The sequence below is a fragment of the Lissotriton helveticus genome, chromosome 1_1 (assembly GCF_964261635.1).
Source record: "Lissotriton helveticus chromosome 1_1, aLisHel1.1, whole genome shotgun sequence".
Taxonomy (NCBI): Eukaryota; Metazoa; Chordata; class Amphibia; order Caudata; family Salamandridae; genus Lissotriton; species Lissotriton helveticus.
Genome location: NC_136057.1, coordinates 418,270,340 through 418,290,655, shown reverse-complemented (window position 1 = coordinate 418,290,655; position 20,316 = coordinate 418,270,340). Strand labels below are relative to the sequence as shown.

The 20,316-nt window shown below is 43.8% G+C and overlaps 1 protein-coding gene across 4 annotated transcripts in view; it reads left to right on the top strand.

Annotated features, from left to right (window-relative positions):
* DENND5B (DENN domain containing 5B) overlaps positions 1–20,316 on the top strand; it is a 578,042-nt gene that overhangs the window by 350,000 nt on the left and 207,726 nt on the right. The window lies entirely within an intron of this gene.

Sequence of the window (20,316 nt, the reverse complement as noted above, 5' to 3'; positions counted from 1 at the left end):
TGGGACTTTGGTGTTGCCATTGTTTGTTAGGAAGTTTGAACATTTTGCTTCAATATTATAAATGGTCATTGAGTGGCGATGTATTATTAAACAATGTTGTATGATTTTAGTTTTGGGGAATAAAGAAGGTAGAAGGCTTTTATTACCATTTGTTTTATTTTTAGGTTGGTTGAATGTCTATTGCAGTTTAACATGTGTGCTGTGTTGCTGGCCTTGTGGCATTTCTGAGTGGCGTTAGACTTGCTTATGATATTTTCTTATGTGTTGTGTTGCCTATTACTTAAGTTTCTTAGGTCGTCATACATAAACAAGTATTGTCCACACACTTCCAGCCAATCTATACAAAAGATGTCTTACATTTTTATTCCTAATCATTACTTAGGCCAGTAGCAATTCCGTCACCACCAAACCGCCATCCAACAGTGCTCCCTCAATCCACTTGAATGTACCATCTACAGAGACCTACGTGGATACAGTCATTGAATTACTATTGTGATAAACCCAAAAGATATACTGAAATAAAGTAACCTATGAAGTTAATTACTGATCTCCTACATCCACTCCAAAATAAAAAAAATCCTGAAATTAAACAAAAATACAAATACAAAAAAGATAACTTGTAATAGTCTAGCAAATGTAATGTAAATAATGTGCCTTGATGGTTGTCATTTCCTAGTATAGATGATTACGAACAAAGATACTCATTGTGATTTCTCGGCGTTATATTTCTTTCAAAACTTTAAATGTGTCCTGGCTTGCTACAGGGTTGAAAAATTACTGTGCCCATTTTCATGTGGAAAAAAAACAGGACTCAAATACTCTTTGGTCTCCCGTACCCACTTTCCTCAGGCCCTCACTATATTCGGCCTAGGTCCGCATGGTATGTGCCACGCCGCACCCTCAGATCATCCAACGCTAACCTACTAAAACCCCCTGTTTTCAGGTATGTCTCAAAAGGGGAGAAATCAATCGCAGTGATAGGGACCAAGGCCTGGAACCAACTGCCCAATCACCTACGTTTCATTCAATCAGAAACCCTTTTCAGTGAAGCTCTGAAATCCTCGCAATGCAATAGGTCTCGCATTTGCGAGAGTTTAACCTATTAGCATTGTAAATGACAATGCCTTTTATTTATGTTTTAAAAACCAACACATAAATAAAAGGCATTGCTATTTACAATGCCAATAGCTCAAACTCTAACAACTGCGAGACCTATTGCATTGCAAATGCTTGTTTTAAAAATTCATCAAACCCAGAGTGGCGAATCGCCATTTTGGAGAAACACTAAAACTATCTAAGAATATTTCCACTCAAATCTAATGATTTCCTTGGAAATAATACCAGCCTGGAATCAGTTTGAGTGTACATGCAACAAATGAAACTTTGTAAATGGTTAGTTATTGTTTCCTCTGCTTACAAGACTTAACGTGTGTTAAAAGTAGAAACTCTCAAAATCCCTTTAAAAACAAAAAGTAAATGCATGGTTACTAAACAATAAAAAATTGGTTAGCTGAACAATGCATAATTCACACTCCAAATACAATGCTCTGACATCACCCATTATGGGACAGATGGCATCACAAACTACATCAATGACCTTATATTAACTTAACATTTACATTGTTGATTATATCACTATTGATGCAATATAATTTATTTGGGTATGTTATTATTGGCATTAATTCTAATGGCTTTTTGTGGAGTGCTCTTTCATGCGAAGGTATTATGGCACTTGGAAGATAGAAACTAGAAGAGGAAAAATGTTAGACACAGAAAATTCTCTTTAAATAAGACGATTTTGAGTTTCTTCTTAATATAAAAATTTAAATTTATTATGCTAGGAAGAGCATTCCTGAGTTGGAGGTTGGTGAGGAAAAAGAATGCTACACATATGTGATGTGTGGAAATGAGGTACTATTCGAAAGATGAAGTTGAGCAGAGCAAAGTACTCAATTTGGAGCATATCTTTCGAACTGGACAGAAAATAAGCTGTATCTTGTAAACATCTGTACCTGATGTGATGGATCTTAACTTTAATCTGTCCTGAATGGTAGCTAGTGTGGAGAGAGAAGAGGTTTAACACTCGTACAATGAGGGAAAAGATTGACACCTCTAGCTAGCTGTCTGATTTATTAGGCATTGGAAGTGGTATGAATTACATGTGCTGATGCAAAGGTAAAGTGCATTGCAGTACTGAAGGAGTAAGTCAATTACTGTGGAGATAGCAGCCTTACAGCAGTCATGTTTTTGCAATGATAAGACAGATGACAGTTTACACTTGTAGAAATTTCAAGCTGAGGTGATAAACAAGATTTGAGTGCCTCCCTTTTCTTTGGAGAAGGTTTATGTGGCCATAGCTGAGTAGACCGTGAATGAGAGCTACTACTCATGATTAAGACTTTGCTTTTATCTAGATTAGTCTCAATCAGTTTCTCCTTATTTGGTCCTTGGCCTGGATTAGACTTTGGATACTCTGTCATTAGGATGGCAGATGAGCAAAGTATCATCAGCATAGATATTGAATTGCCAAAGAAACAGGACAAGGAGATCGAGCAATGGAACATAAAGATTAAACAGCCAGGGCAACAGTGAAGATCCCTGAGGAACTCCTAAAGTGATTGTGGAAGAGGTAAAGTAACAGTGGCCCAAAGAAACCATCTACTTCTGGCCCACCAGAGATGATGTTAAATATTGTGCTGTTAGTTATTGCTATAGAAATTGTGAGGCATGTGGCTGGGTGCAATGTAAAAAAGCAGAGAGGAAGAGGCAGGTGGTCTGGGCTCTGCAAAAAGGAATAGAGGGCTGTCTGTACACAAGTAATGTGTGGAGGAGCTGTGTATACAAGGCGGAGTAGTGCATGTAATGACAGGAGCACAACAAGCATTTGCAATGCAATAGGTCTCGCATTACTGAAAGTTTGAGCTACAGGCCTTGCTAATAATAATGCAATGCCAATAGCTCAAACTCTTAGTAATGCGAGACATATTGCATTCCAATGCTTGTTTTGTGTGTTGCTTAGCTGGTCGTACTTCCTCAATTTAAAAAGTATGCGTTCATCTGGTTTACTCGGGCAGCCAATTTTTGAGATTTCTATATTGTTTAACAAAAGAAAACCATCTTTTAGTAAAAAAAAAAATGGAATACAATGATCCAGCACTCCACAATAGAAAATCAACAATGAGCAAGTATAGCAGAAATTAGAATCCATTCGGCAGATCTTTTTATAAATGTTCTTTATTCATATTCTTCACACGACCGTAGCCAACGCGTTTCGTCCAAAAGGACTTATTCAGGGCTACAAATAAGTATACAAAATGTGCATTATATTTACAATATTATTTACAAATTTCCAATTTAAAAGCATACACTCATATACAATCCTAATATGTACAGTAGGTATCTTCTATACAATATTGAAGCCATTGTTGACCTGTTCTGGCCGTGTTCATCACATGTATATAAAACATCAACCTCATACACTTTTATAAAGTCACCTGCTGACTGGACATATTTAATAACAAAAGTTTGTTATATCTAAAGAAGATGCTGAATGAGGGTCATTTCTAATAAAATTCTCTTTTTGTAGAACAATTCTATTTGTAAATAAAGTTGCAACCTAAAAAGAGGTTTTGATAAAACATCTATCTAATGACGCGTTCTTATTCCTAATATTTACATGTGGTATTATCCCTAGAAGAACAAAGCACAAGTTTGATGAAACTGAACAAACGGAAAAAATGGCTTCAGCGCTTAAGTTTCATTTATTTATTTATTTGAATCCTCAAAAGCGTCAGTCAGTGCTTACAAGATCGCTAACTTCTTCACCCCCAAGCAGGGCAGGGTTGATTGAATTGCTGGCGTGTGTCTCTTTAGTATACAATGTAGCCACTGGATATGTATTCTGACTCAGAGAAAGAGTTGGAAAATGACTGGCAAATATTTTCCCAAGCGAATATGAAAACTGTGAGGTCGTGCTTGCGCTGTATGGTTTTTATCACATTGCCATCTCCAATTGCATTACTTCAAAATTTACTTAGGCAAATCAAGTTGACATTTTAGTTTTATAAAAGAGAGGAGGCTCGTTCTACACGTACTGTAAGGAACAAATTCATTCCTTATTCTGGTGTACGCCTAAGCATGCGCAAAGTAAAAAGCGTCTCACTTGTAATTTTGAACCCTCAGCAGGACTTCTTTCGGCAAAGTGACGGGCGAGTTGCAGGAGCGTCAGCAAAGGACTGCACTCTCTGCTTTCTTCTGTTCAATTTAGATGTTGATTTTTTTTTTTGAATCTTTTTATTACATTTAAAGAACAAGAAAACAGAGAAACAAAACAAAAACAAGGCATTACAATACAAATGTGTCACCACGTTGCCTGGTGGAGGGTACAGACGTAAATCAAACTTCAGAGCATACAGTGAAATTGGGGGTGGGGGGGGGGGGAGGAGACCAGAAGCAAACAAAATATCTAAATTCCTGCGGAGGAAACATCAGGTTGGGAGGAAGACAGGTCGGTATTAAGTTCCGGAAAGTGGGGAGTACATATATCGCCACGGTACGTGTTCCATTGAGTCCAAATTTTCCCCCATTTGCGGGGCTTGCCACGGGAAACATAAACAGTCTTTTCTCTAAACATGCACCAGTCCATGTTTTGTTGCCACACCAGAACTGTCGGTGGCCTCTGAGCGCCCCATAGTTGGGCAATGTCCCTCTTGGCAATCATGTTACCCAGGGTCACCCATCGAAGCTGCGCCTGGTTATAGTCATTCGGCTCCCAGACATTCAACAAACATCTCCGCGCTTCAGGCATTAACTGCACACCCGTGACCTCACTCATAACATCATGCACGCAAGTCCAATAGCGTAGCACAGCTGGACATTCCCAAACAATATGGAGAAACGTGCCCACCATACCACAGCCACGCCTGCACAAGCCATCCGCAGAGAACCCCATGCGTACCAGACGTGGACCAGTCACATACACCCTATGTAGAATTTTGAGCTGGACAAACCGGAGGCGCGCCGGGATAGCCACCTCCTTCGGGGAAGAGATCGCAGCCTGCCAGGCTTCGTCATCGAGTTCTAGACCATCACTAGTCCACAACTCTCGAAGGTTATCCAGTAGGTCAAGCCTGGTATTAATTAACTTTTTATATATGAGCGAGATCGTGCTATCAGGGACATGTCCATCCAGTATCCTATCTTCAAGCGGGGACGCCTCCGGAATGTCCGAACCCATGGGAAAAACAGACAGGACCGCGTGCCGGATTTGCGCATATCGAAAGGATTCCCTATCATTCAGGTCCTACTCAACTTTCAGTTCCTCAAACGTCTTGACTCTACCCTTGATCCACACATCATCGACCCTGCTGATTCCAATCATGTCCCACCTATCAAAACCCTTCGACCGCCAGAGGGAGCCAAGCTTATCCGACGCATAAAGCGGGGTAGCACGGGTTGGCCTGTCGGCCCATCCCGTGGCCGCTGTAGCTCGATACCACACCTGTACTGCTGTTTTAGTGGGGCCCGTAAGAGATCCGCCGGCAGATTTCGCGTATAGAGCCCTATTGTAGTCTCCACCGGGTAGCAGCCATTTATCCATCTCAAAGGCCGGGTTCGGCGAGGGGGCGTAAGTGCCGTGGTTGATGGCCCCTAGCTGAGAGGCCCAATAGTAGCGACGGATGTCCGGGAGCGCGATGCCCCCATCGTACCAAGGGAGCTACAGCTTCGAAAGGGCGATACGAGAACGGCCTCCCCATATCAATTGTCGCTGTAGACTTTCAACCTCCCGAAAGTAACCGGCCGGTACAATGTCAAGCGTGTTTTGAAGCGCATAAAGAAATCGGGGGAGCGACATCATCTTAAACAACGCCGCTCGTCCCAGAGGAGAGAGAGGGAGCCTACCCCACGCTCCAACATCAGCACGGAGGCGCTGGAGAGGGGGCAGCAAATTGCGCTCATATCGAAGCACAGGGTCCAGGGTGATAAAGATTCCCAGGTACTTGAATCCCTCCAGCGCCACCGAGATAGGACAGCCACGTGGCAGGAGAGGAGCTTCGCCGGAGAGGACATAGATGCAAGACTTCGACCAGTTGATGACAAGACCGGAGTTTTTACGGAAAGAAGTTAAAACGTCGAAAAGGACGATCAACGATTTCCGAGGCGACGTGAGGTACAAGAGTATATCGTCTGCATACAGAGATACACGATCCTCAACTCCGGAGTCCATCTAATGCCCTTCAAAGATGGCTCCCATCTCAGCCAAGCCGCCAGCGGCTCCAAGGCAAGGGCAAACAAGAGTGGGGACAAAGGGCAGCCCTGACGCGTTCCCCTACCAAGAGCAAAGGAGGTCGAGGCACGCCCATTCACCACTACTTGGGCTAAAGGGTCAGTGTAGAGCAATTTCACCCAACTAATAAAAGTGGGCCCGAAAACGAATTTAAAGAGAACCGCCCAAAGATAAGGCCACTCAAGCGTATCAAACGCCATGGTGGCATCCAAAGACGCCAAGATGGCCGGTTCACGCAAAGTTTCCGCTCGCGCAAGGACTCCATGCAGGCGCCGGAGGTTAAGTGCCGTATTGCGGTGTGGTATAAATCCGGACTGGTCCGGGTGAACCAGATCGCTTATGACAGATACCAAACGATTAGCGAGCACTTTGGCCAGGATCTTCGGTTCAGCGTTTATCAGAGAAATAGGCCTGAAGGAGTCGCAACGGTCACGTGGCTTACCTTCCTTATGGATAACCACTATGGAGGCCAACCTCTGGTCAGGAGGAAGAGAGCCCGTCTCCAGTGATTCTAAAAACATCGACCATAGATACGGCGCCAGCACATCCGGACGGAGCTTGTAAAGCTCAATGGGGAGCCCATTGGGGCCCGAGGCCTTCCCCGAGCGGATCGAGCGGATGGCGGTCGCGATTTCATCAACCGTAGGCGGAGCCTCCAGCAGATCTCTCTCAGGGTCGGACAAGCGTGGTAGCGAGATATCGCGTAGAAGCAAGTGGGAGTCCTGCTTCGGTCTATCGGACACAGGGGAGTACACTATCCGAAAATACTCCGCAAAACACGCAACGATCCCAGCAGGGTCAGAGATACTCACACCATTCACATCGACAATAACAGGGACTACCCGACTCGCACATTCCCTCCTATCCAACCAAGCAAGCAACTTCCCAGCCTTATCTTCCACATCATACAAACGTCCCTGCTGTTCCCGACCCATCTCTTTCGCGGCGTCAGTCACCAGCGCTCGATATTCAAGTTGTTTCAGACCCAAAAGGTGCAGCCTCTCCGGGGAGACCTCAGTTTCCAACTCCCCCTCAAGAACGGAGATTTCATTTTCAAGACGGACAACCTCCTCTCGCTTACATCTCTTTACATTGCCTATCGAGGAGAGGGCCTGGCCCTTAATTACAGTTTTGTATGCTTCCCACAATGAGACAGAAGAGGACACAGAACCCACATTTTCAGCAAAGTATTGATCAATCGCTTTAATCAGTTCCGTTCTGACCTTAGGATCACGGAGGTACCATGGGTTGATCGGGGCCACCCTACCCTCCGATCCCAGGTGTGCGTCCACAACCAACCACAGTGGGGAATGATCCGAAATACCCCTGGCAAGATGTTTCACCTCCCTTATGAGAGATGCCTGGGAGGAGGGCATCAACACGTAGTCCAGTCTCGAAAGACTGCCATGGGCCCCAGAGTGGAAAGTATATTGCATTTGCCCAGGGTGATGCAGGCGCCAGCAATCGGCTAACCCCAGCGCCTCCAGGAAGTCCCCTAACCAGGATTGAGACTTCGCGATGACACGGGGAGGGTAGCGATCAAACTTCCCAGACACTACAGAGTTAAAATCCCCACCCACTACAAGTAGACCCTCGGGGACTCCCAGGATCACTCTTCCCAGGTCGGCATAGGTAGTAGTTTGGAGGCCTGGCGGTATATAGACCGAGAGCAGAGTGATCACCCTCCCCTCCCAACGCCCTACAATGGCGGCGTAGCGTCCCTTATCATCCAGCATGATGTCGTCAACGGCAAGAGGGAGGGAGTTCCGAACCAGAATGCCCACCCCCCTGGAGCCAGAAGTGAAACCTGAGTGCGCAATGAGACGATAGCCACGCCTATTCATTGCATGGCACGTATTACCAAGCAAATGCGTCTCCTGAAGCAAAACCACATCAGGGGACAGACGTCGCAGCAGCTGCAAAACTACCCCCGCTTGATTCTGTCTCCCAACCCATTAACGTTCCAACACAGTATTCGCAGTCCCCTATCCCCCATCCCAGAGACCACCCCAAGTCCCCCCCCCACACCAGACGCGACATTGTAAAACAGAAGATCATTGATACTATGCCTTGATTAAAACAAAGAAACGCAAACCGTAACCCCTCAACCCCCCAAAACATCATACCCCCCACCCCGCACCCCTGCGTAAGACTCAAAAGCCACCCCAACTTGCAGTGTGCCTGTCGCCCTAACATACAACTATTCTACGAAAAGAACCCCAGAGGAGGAAGACTCACCCAACCCCCACCCACACCCCATTCAGATAACACAGTAGCAAGCAATAGTAGCATAGCATCAAACCACTGCCGAAAGTCAATAAGTTGGTCCGGGAGCCGATTTCGCTCCCTATTCCTGCTCCGTCGGGCCGCCCTCTGCTCCACCGGAGTGTTCAGAATGATCAGATTGCTCCCGTCCCGGGGGCAGTGTGTCCAACCAGTCACTAGCCACTCCAGGATGCTCAAAGAAAAATGTTCTGTCATTGTGGACCACACGTAGTCGGGCCGGGAAAAGCATGGCATATTTCATGTCTCTGTCCCTCAGTCTCTTCTTCACCCCCTGGAATCCAAGGTGCTGCTTCTGAACCTGCTGGGTGAAGTCCGGCTAGAAGCTGACTGTGGCGTTCTCATATGCCGTAGGGCCCGACATGCGTGAAGCTTGCAGGATCGCATCCCTGTCCCGAAAGTTAAAGATCCGAGCAATGATGGGACGCGGAGGAGCTCCCAGCTTAGGCGGGCCACCCGGGATCCTGTGTGCACGTTCTACTGCAAAGAACTTGCTGAGGCTCTTGGGCGCTAGATGATTCAGGACTAGGTCCTCCACCAGCAAGTCCACCGATGCTAGTTCCATCGTCTCCGGGACACCGACCAGTCGGACGTTGTTCCGCCGAGCACGGCCCTCCAAATCGTCCAAGCGCCGAGAGAGGTAGTCACGGGCGGACCGCAGGTTACCGACCTCTGCCTGTAAATCGGAAACAAGACTAGATGTCTTCAGGTCGAGAGATTTGACCTTCTCATTAGTCTTCGCAAGATCCGCCCTGATCAGGGTAACATCTATTGCGACTGTGTCCAACTTGTGGGTCAGGGCTTCATACTGTTGCCCCAGTGTGGCCTTCATCCCAGCAATGGCGCCCATGACGTCTTTCAACGACAGATCCTCACCCATCGGGGAGTCATCTCCAAAATTGGCCGGAGGTTTAGTCAGTCCGCCCGGAGAGCCCTTAGCGAGGGTATATCTGTCCATAACGTTAGACTGCACGGGACCTCCTCGAGCTGCCGGTCTGGTCTTGCGTCTCTCTCCCTCGGGCTTGGTGGCCATTTTAGGTCGTGCGCCCCGGAGGGTATACTGAGACCTAGTAAGAATGGCTACACTCGGCGCGCCCGCAGCAACCTGGAGAATCGGTTGAGGGCCAGCCACCAGGCAAGGAGCAATGAAAGTCCGGATCGCCAAGCGAGGATGCGTGGTTAGAAAGAAGCAATAAACCAGGGCGACCAAGGCAAAGTCAAAGAGGTTGAAGCACGAGAATCAAAACTGAAAGTAGAAGACCGGGCACGGGAGATCCGCATGAGCCGTTGTTATTCAATTACAACCCGGCTGGCAGAGAAATCAAGCCCGGGGCAGTACCATGGAGGAGGTCGAAAATGTTCAAAAGTCCATATCTTCGGCTCCCGGAGTCCAAATCGAAATCCGAAAACGGATAAGTGGTCAGCAGGGTCGCGCCAATAAGAACCCGTCATCTAAATCAGGATAAGGTGCAGGATAATCGGTGGAGGTGGCGAAGGTCCGGGAACTCTAAGCTCACGCGACCATCTTGGGTGTGCGCTAAGCTCCTCCTCCTTAAATGTTGATTTTGGTGCTGATTAATGTTCTCTTGATTATTAGGAGCCCGGAAGCATCTTAGCTTTTCAGTGTTCGAGAAAAGTATCTTGGTCATTGTAGTTCTATTTCTTTCGGTTGCTGACTGCTCATCCCGGCTAAACGCACACTGTGTTCCAGGTAATTAAAACAAGCACACACAAAACAACAAGCGCAGCCGCTAAAGTGAAAGCAACCGTGCTGTGTTTAATTAGTAACCTGATCCACGACGAGGAATGCAGCTTGCCACCCTGCACACCGCTGCTCGCTCCCGAGAGCAAAACGCCATGGGAGTGAAGCTTTGTAGAAGAGGTTGGACATGCCTCCGCCTTTGGCCATTTGCGTGCTTTCATTATTGAAAGGCACACGCAAATGCCAATCCAATGTGTGGGAGGAGCCAGACCCACACCGAGAAGTTTAGAGTGCTCACAAGAAGCCTCCCTTAGAACAGCGAATGCGCGCTACACTAGGCTCGACCTAAAAATGAAAGGATGAAGGGCAAGCTGGCATGAGAACAAGAGGTGGATGAGAGAATGGAGCTCACGAAGGACACCCAAGCCCCATAAAAAAGGACTGAAAAAGGGGGAGAGGAGAATACAATTCACCTAAAAAATAAAACACTTTGGGAACACAAATTTGCCACACTGCGATTTTCACCGGTTTTAGTCTGCCAGCTTTGTCAATAAAATTGAAGGTGACACATTTTAGAGGAAACTGCTTTGATGGAAAGAGGTTGTATAAACTGCTTGCATTTTTCTCCTACAACCCTGAGTGTGTCAAGTAATTTGTACCAAATATGCTCGTTATGCGTTTACAAGGTGCTAATCCTATCATTCTTATAGTGCATATTTTCCTCAAGAATTGCTTCTGTGTTATGATGACGTACAACTGCTTCATTAGATAAAGAACATCATTTGTATTGTTCGTTTTCCTAAACCTTTGCATCATTGTTTCCTGAACTGTGGGTTGCGTGCCGATTTTTGGTGAGTTAGGAAGTCTGAGCAATATATATAAATGCCCTTAAAATTTCTTTATATTGTCACATTTGCAGTGCCTCAATGACTGGGGACCAAATGTCAGGCTACGTCTTCTTACAAGTCACTTCTTATTCTTCTAATATGGGCTTGGTGTTTATTTTTCTTTCTCTCTCTGCAAAGTAAAAGGAGTTTTTAAAGTGAATTACTTGACAGTTTTAGGATGTAATTTTTTTGCTACCTGTAAACTAACTGGGTGCATTCACCTATTAGGAAAGCAGAAATGATGTACGTTTGTTTGCAATTCTGAAGAGTGCTAGAAATAGCGTTTTTTATAGGATCAAAACAAATAAAGCCACTTTAACCCGTTGGTGCGGGCATTCCACGTATTGGGTGGGGCTTCGTCGGCCGTTGTTCGTGCACAGCACCCCAGAGGTAGTGCTCGCGTCAGCCAACGGCTTACGCAAGCACGCAACAGATTAATTGGTAATGCATAAATGATAAATATTCACAGAAACTCCGTTTCCACACATTATTTTTTAAGTGCTATATTCTATATAGTTTTATCAGTAGAACTGTGTGTATGTGCAAAGTTAGTGGTAATTTTAAATTAAAATGTGCTTTCTGTAAATGTGCAGTCTGTAAATGACTGTTTACTTACATTAAAAAAAGCTCCTGCTCTTGTCCATTAAAGGTAGGTGGGTTGCAAACGTTTATCATTCTACAAACTGGGTTATGGTTCTAAAAGGTTTGGAAAACACTGCTTTACTTGACTCTATTCTTTCAGATGGCTAGACTTTGTTGAACAACTTGTCCCACAATCCTTGCCTTGATTTTCCTGCCTGTTGATCGTTGGAAAAACAACAGGGTGATGGATGGAATGCTTGAATTAATCTAAGCAACTGTCAATTGCTCGGACTGCATTCCAAACTATTGTTTTTTACGCCCACCATGCCATCTCAGCTTGGACACACTCATATACAAATCAGTCTTGACTCTGTTCCTCGTGGGAACAGTCCAGCCCGAACTGCCCATGCACACACTGTGTCACTGGAACCAAACTATACCTGGCTATTTTTGCCCATAACTAGGACAAAACCTGTCCTCGGTTTTTTTGTGTTCTGTTTCTGGTAGGACCTTGCTTGGCAGTTGGGTCTGGACTGATCCCAGTGGAACAGGGTCAAGAATTATTTGTATATAGCTGGGTCCAAACTGAGGTGGCATGGTGTGCAAACTGGTGAAGGTTTGGGATGCAGCTTGAGTAATTACGAGCAGCTGAGATCAATTTAAGCATTCCATCCATCACAGTTTTGTATACTTTACTGTTGTTGAACGTTCGCATATATTACCTTTTTGACTTTGTTGAAGTGAACAACATTTGGGGAAGGAAAACACCTTGTTTAAGTGTATCAAATAATTGTTTGTATCATCAATCCTTCTGCTTCTTTTGATCTCTTTAAATCTGGAAGAAAATAAAATAAACCTGAAACAGTATACACATCTATAAAGTACAAAAAACAGTTGCTTCAAAATAGTTTGCATGGTTTGTATATATACTGTTTCTGAATAGATCACCTCAAAAAGTCATTTGATGAGATTCTGTACTTTACCTGATAAAAATATATCCTCTAAATGTTTTCAATTTTCATAGATGCAGTATCTAGTGTTTGGGAGGGGTAAATCGAGTTTTCGGTTGCATCTGGGCAGGAGAACTCTCTGACAATGATGAAGAGCTCTTTGGCGTGAATGCTGTTGGTGAGGACGTTTTCTTGGTCTCCCTGAGGTAGTGGTGGTAATTGCTGAGTGCAGATCTGAATCAGCTGAGGTTGAATGGGTTCTTGCTGGAGCTCCACCGTCTCTCTAATTTCTTGCAGTCGCGTTTGTGGGCTTGTGTTGTGGGAGAGAACCAGCTGACGTGCTTAGCAGGTCTGTTGCCGGATTGTGTCTGCGGCGGCGGAGATCCAGTTTGAAAAGTTCTGGGCTTTGAGTTCAAGGTTGTCGGAGCGGGGTCAAGCCTGGTTGTTTTGAGGGCAGAGGTACAGAGGGGTTTCGTGGCTATGTTTCACTTTCGGCAGGATCAGGTGGGTGGTCTAAATGAGGGTTCTGGGGAGCCGGTGAGGGTGAAGTGGACGATGCTGTGGTCTGTCCAGATTAGTTCAGTTGTGTTGGAGAGCTCAATTCTGTCACTGGAGGAGAAGATAGGGTCCAGAGTGTGTCCTCCGATGTGTGTGGGGATCAGCTGTGAGAGACCAATGTTGCTCATGCTCTCCAGGAGGGTGGCGGAGTTGGTGTCTTTGGGATCTTCGAGGTGGAAGTTCAGGTCTCCTAGGAAGATGTAGTGATTGGAGTCGATTGCCAGGGGGGTGAAGAAGTCAGGAGTGGCATTGCAGTATCTAAGACTTATTGTAAGGATAGGATTGATTTGAAATATGACTAAAGTGGTACTCTATAGAGCAGCCGACTGCTTAGGACATTCTATAATATTAACAGATTAATTTGGTGTACATAAATAAAGAAGCAATATTTTAAACAGAATATTATAAAACGTTCTGTAAATGTGAATGAATTTGAAATTGGAATTGAAAATTTACATTGGTATCCTCAGATTGTTTCCTGGGAGCAGTGCAAGTCCATCAGACAGAATATATTATGGACAAAGGGTGGCCTCAATTGAATTTAGAAAAGCTCCAACCTTACCAATAAAATTAAAATGTAGGTTTTTTAATGTTTGTGAATTGAAAACAATATTTCATAATTTGTGTATTTGTGTGTTGAATGCTTGTTTCTGTATTTTTGTGTATTTTCTTTGCAGTTTAAATCATTGAAATTGCTTAGGGCAGGGTCCCTGCATTCTGATAATGGCTCAGTGAGGATCCTAAGACTCCAACAATGATTCAGTGGGGAATCCAGATTTCAGTAAGGATTTAGTGGGGATCAATAGAAGTCAAAAGTTAAGAACCACTGCTGTGGAGTGTTGGGTATGGTAATAGAAATGAAGAACACTATTCCTGAAAATATTTTTCACATTTCTGTGTTTTATGGAAATTCCTAACAAGAAATAGTTAAGACTAACCAATATATTTTCCTGTTGTAATTAGGCAAACTATAGGCTCACAAATTGAAAAATTGATTTGATTATAGAAACATTGAAGAAAGAAAGAGCTGCAAACAACAACCGTTTTAAAAACTGAAGTCTCTTCTCACAGCCCATAGAGTGATTCGGATAGTAAATGTGCAAAAAAGTAAAGTATGAACACACAACTTAGAGACACCCAAAAAATGTATACCCAAGTAATGTAGCTCAACTTTGTCACTGGAATGAAAACACGATCATAAATCATCATTGAGAAATGATCAGCACTTTATTGTAAAAAATCAACTAAAAATGAAAATATGTAGAAAAACACATTATCACTTATGCACTTTTTATAATGGAAAATATGACAAAGTGACAGGAAGTGAAGGACATAGCTTGTACATGAGTAACTTCGGTAAACTTACTGACACCTTCAAAACATTTGTCACTTTGTGAGGTCTTGTTTCATAAGGGACTATCACAAAAAGAGAGAGAAGAATTCAGTGCCCACCATATATCTGCCAAAACAATATCAATATACACCGGAAATATTGTGTTCGCTAAAGCTCTACAATTACTTAAGAGTGCCAAAACCGTAATGAGACATTATTGAAAGAAATTGATGGAAAAGCCTTGCCTTCAGAATTGTGGCATGCTTCATCATAGGCAATTCCGTACCACTGTGGTTAAGATATTACCACCAAGGTGGTCTCGATTTTGAGGGTGCTTGAAATGTTTTTCCTAGGTAGGTATTAGATCCAACATGAAGCATGCCACTATTTTGTGGAAGAAAATGTTCCGTCCATTTGTTTTTTCAATATTGTCTCGCTAGGGTTTTGACACTCTTTAAGTAGTCAGAGTGCTTTAGCTCCTACCAAGTGTCTGGTATATATTCTTACATTAGGGATCAGTTAATGTCTATCGATTTCCCTTTGTATTATTCCTATTTCAGCTGCTTTAATTACCAATCATTAAATGCATTCAGTTTAAAGCTCTAGTGTTGGCATACAGAGCATAGTATGGCATTAGTCCAACTTATCTCTAGGACAGGTTTCTTTATTATTCGCCACATAGACTTCTAAGATCAAGTAAAGCTTTATTATTTAAAATCCCAAAGTTTAAATGGCAAAGAATGGGAGGAAGGTCATACTCCTTCCTAGCAGCCAAAGTCTAGAATTGTTAATTGTTCCATCAAACTGGAGAATCATTTTCAGAAGGTACTGAAGACTTGGTTGTTCACCCCACTAATGCAACAGTGTCTCTAATTATTCTGCTGGCGCCCTTTGGAGCAGCTGTTTAAGATTTTACAAATTCAGCTCATCCATACATTCATTCATTCATTCTTGTTCTTGAGCGAACCTGGTGTCACCATGTAGTGGGATCCTGAAAAGATTCTTAATAAATAGTTAAGCGAAGTACAAATGATATTGCACATATCCATCCTTCTGCATGATCGCTCCCATTTCCTGAAAGTGATCTGTGCACATGCTTAGTCTCTTGTTTTTTCTACCCATCTTTGTAAATTGAACGTACTATGGGCCCACTCACAAGTAATGGAGAATTCCATGCAGGGATTTCCAGCTTCCTGTACTACCAATATCGGTTGAAACCTCTGCATGAGTTCCTGCTGTTACAAGCTAGACCCCACAGAATCAAGAATTACTGTATGGAGCTACCAACCGGTACTCCACATACAATTCCCGATTCTGTGCGGTTTAACGTAAACATTTACCATCTTCGGTGAGCAGATGGTAAATGCCTACGAGTGCATTAGAGTGGCAAATAGAATTAAGGTCGGTAGAGTGGGGAATAAAAGGGCAAGATGTCCTCTAGCTTGGGGGGAAATTACATGCTACCATGTGGCTTGGCAAAGGGTACAGCCCTTTCCCAAAGCAATCTTGCAGCCGGTAAATCTGGGTGCTGGACCACTGCCCAACATAGAACAGTAAGGAGTGGAATTCCACAGGGGGATTCCGATTCGATCTACTTAATCGGAGCCTGGTTGCTGGTTTTTTTGTGTTCATACAATTTTTATTTTTTGGTTTTATTCTGATTCCTGCAGCCATACTAGAGGGGATGTACAGGTAAGCATGTTTAATATATTATTTTTTTAATGTCTCTTGTGCCTATCCTGACATCTTGTTTTAGTGTGTGGGGAAGCCCTCTTGGGCCCACTTTGGTTCTTCTTTATTTTTGTATTTTACACATTTTAGCAGACTTCGTTTTAGTCCTGTTATCTTTTACATAGTTTATTTTCCTTATATGATTCGCAATAATGCTGCACATGCTATTTATCTTTAGAAAGCCTTTCTTGCTGCACAATCTGTACTCTTTATTCAAGGCTTGGAACATAGAACGAGATATCCTAGTACATGCGTTGTCCGCTCGGAGGCAGCTTCTAACATCTAGACACATCATTGCATCAGAGCTGTATCACTAACACAGCAGTTTTATTTTCTAAAGAGTGCATTGTCCCTTACTGGGGCAAAGGTGGCACTCCAGCCACAACAGTCCTGGGACGACTTTTGTGTTCGGCATACAGCTCTGCCATGCTGATCCTGCAGAGAGGGATTGCCAATCCAACAAAAGACCAAGTAACGCAGGTATGGTGTCTCAAGTTATCCTAATATATCTGACAGAGGCTGCACCCACTGTGCTCTCAGTATAGGGGTAGAGCCAGGTAGGGATTTTTAAAACTCATACTGCCATGGTTGGACTGTTTTATTCTTTTCACCATGTTCACAATGCTGGTTACTTTGCTTTGTTTTATGTACCTAATAATCGCAGCACATTCTTTCAATGCAAGATTATGATTGTTTCAATAAATCCATTGAACACTATTCATATTCTCCGTGTGTTTTACTAAGGGCATGCATGAGTAAGTAACTAAACGGGTTAGATCTGTTTCCACGATTCCCTTGGGGATTATAGTGTTAAGTTTGAGGTTGCCCAAGTCACCTGTTATCCCAGAAGGATTAGCGATTCGAGCGAGTCACTGTGAGCTAGCTAGGAATTAGGCCAACAGTTTCGATGATGTAGATGGACTCAGTCCCTGCATTCTGTAGTTTTGTTGTCTTAATTCGCAGTCCTACATTTTCTAGTGGGAAACATATAACATGCACTACAGTTTGCCTTTAAGGAGTGTAATCAATCAGGATTTATAAAGCGCTGCAAATCCCCAGTGAGTGTCTCAAGGCGCTGGAGTTGCTAGCTGATTCGCGGTGCTCTGTTAATTCAAACGACTATGCCTCGAGTCTTTTTCTGAATTCCTGGAGTGATTCTGCATTCCTGAGGTGCAAGGGAAGATTGTTCCAGGCTTTGACCTCCAGGTGAGAGAAGGAGTGTCCTACGCTGTTAGATAGGCAGTTCTGGGAGGTGTCTGCGAGGAAAAGGGAGGCGGATAGCAGGTGTCTGATTTGTTGGTGGAAGTTCATTTGTTTGTTGATGTATGCTGGTCTTTCGTCGTGCAGGGCTTTGTATGTGTGGGTCAGCAATTTGAACTGGCATCTCTTCTGGATCGGGAGCCGGTGTAGCTTCTTGAGGTGCTGGGTGAAGTGAATCCGTCTGGGAAGGTCAAGGATGAGTCTTACCACTACATTTTGTATTGTCTGTAGTCTCTTCAGGAGGCGTGCAGTGATTCCTAAGTAAAGAGTGTTACTGTAATCCAGCCTGCTGGTGACTAGGGCTTGACTGGCTGCCTTTCTGGTGTCTATTGGGAGCCACATGAAGATCTTATGGAGCATGCATAGTGTGTGGAAGCAGGTCGACGATACTGCTCTTACCTGTTTCTGCATAGATAACTTGCAGTCCAAGATGAAGTCGAGGTTACAGGCGTGGTTTGTTGGGGTTTGGGAAGGGCAGAGTTCAGCAGGCCACCAGGTATCATTCCATGGCGAGGTGGTGTTCCCATAGATGAGGCCTTTCATTGTGTCCGAGTTGAGCCTGAGACAGTTGTCTTTTATCCACCTGGCGACCTTCATCATACATTTGTGGAAGTTGGTTCTGGTGGTGGAGGGGTCTTGTGACAATGAGAGGATGAGCTGAGTGTTGTCGGCATAGGAGATGTTGAGTTACTGTGATCTGGTGGTGTTGGCCAGGGGCATCATGTATGTGTTGAAGAGTATGGGGCTGAGGGACGATCCTTGTGGGAATCTGCAGATGGTCTCTTTGGCTTCCAAGGTGAATGAATGAGTGTACACAGCATTGGTGTTACATGCCTCATCACAAACAGCTGTCCTCTCATTTACCCCCATTGGCAATGAAAGTTAAGTGAATTCCTTCCAGAGAGTAGAGAACTCTACTAAATAAGCTTCAACATATAGTGACTCATCTTCAAGAAGATACTAATCATCTTTCTAACTTGTTGAAGTGTAAGTATAAATAAGAGGAGCTTTTTACTGACTGAAGTATTTCCATCAAACACGTTATTTGCCAGCATGTGGTTGTCCTGTCCACGCATGGCCACTCTGTGGCTGTGTACATTAAATTATCTGTTTGACTTCAATGTACTGTGAGTAGCTCATCAGGGTGCAGAAATATATATTCATTAGACCTTTACTGTCTTGGAGCCAGAGATAGGTAGAGCCATCCACATTTCACATGTCATTGTTGAGAAACTCAACTCCTTGTTATCATGTGTGACACCTTCAGCCAATATTGCGTTACATTCTAGAACTTGCGCATTCACTTTTTGGCAGGGCTTTTGGCTAAAAAACAAAAAACAAAAATGAAGGTATGGCATACATCTGCACTTGAGCCACTCAATATTGGTAGACTGCACATACAGAACCTGAAAAAAAGGTCTCAAGTGACCTGCCAGCACTTTGACATTGTGGCCACATATTTCACTCTTACTATGTCAGTCACATACAGGCCTTGTGGTGTGTCTCAGGTTCTGGTGCCATGGCTGTGTGCCAGCGCCATGTGAATTGACCAGAGGTCCTCAGTCAGAGTTGCTAGAGTTCCGGTGAGTAGTCTGAGTGGTGTGCCGTGTTCATATCCCTGGTCACAGTCACCTGCCCATTCGTGATGCTTAATCAGTCTCTTTGGTGGTACTTAGCAAATTCTGATGATTTCCCACTGTGAGGCCATTGTGAAAACAGCACCCCACACCTGTTAAGCCGATACTATAAACATCTTTCCAGTTGCCCGCATGCCTCTAGTCACTTGGTGTGGTGTTGTTTCTAGTGATGCCCAAAACAGCTTTCATCTTATGCCAACTAGATGACCAATGTGAAATACTGAGGACACTACAAAAAATGAATATGTATTTACTTACAATGGAACTTTTTTTTCCTGGTTATGGCCTGGATCGACTCTTCGCTTTGCCAGAAATCTTTACAGGGAACACACTTGTCATTATGGTCAACCATAAAAATGCTTCTTCTGATCCAATAGTCTGCAAGTCAGCACTTAGTGACAGGACATAGGTGTGTGTTCCATGCAAATAGTCTTATTTTTGCACCTAGTCAAAATTCTGCCATAACTAGTTACAGAACCGAGACCCAGGTACGTCTATGTGGGTATGTATTAGCATGCTTGAGTGTGTGCACCTTTCTCCCTCTGTGTTGGCGTGTGTATATCTCTGTCCTGTTCTCTCTTTTTTATTATTACTTCTCTCCCCATCCCCTGACATAACAAAGAAGTAATGGAAGAACGTAAAAGAAGTAATGGGAGAAATGTATATATTACTACTTTATGCTGCTGTTTGTCTTCGGAATCCACAAAAATCACCATACTCTCCTGTTGACTTGAGGTGCCTTTAGAACTATATGTAAAGCAGCCTAACTTAGGGGCGGCAAACATTTCTACCAGGATGTTAGTGCTCCTACAGTTGGGTGAAATTAATACGTAAGGCATCATTTGGAAGCTTACTCTCTAGAGGTGTTATCCATGAACTAGCGTTGTGAAAGTTTGCCCTTTTAACAAGGTTATTAATGGTCCTACCATAAGGATTATGTCTCAGTGAAGAAAACAACTCGGGGACATACTTTGCTTTACTTGATAAATTAATCATCTTTAAAGTATTAGAAAAGAAATCTGACGTTGCAAAAAAAGACTGCCTTTCTAAGTGAGCACCAAGAATAAATAAAAAAAGTACTTGTTTTCAGATTGTCCGTATCAGGAA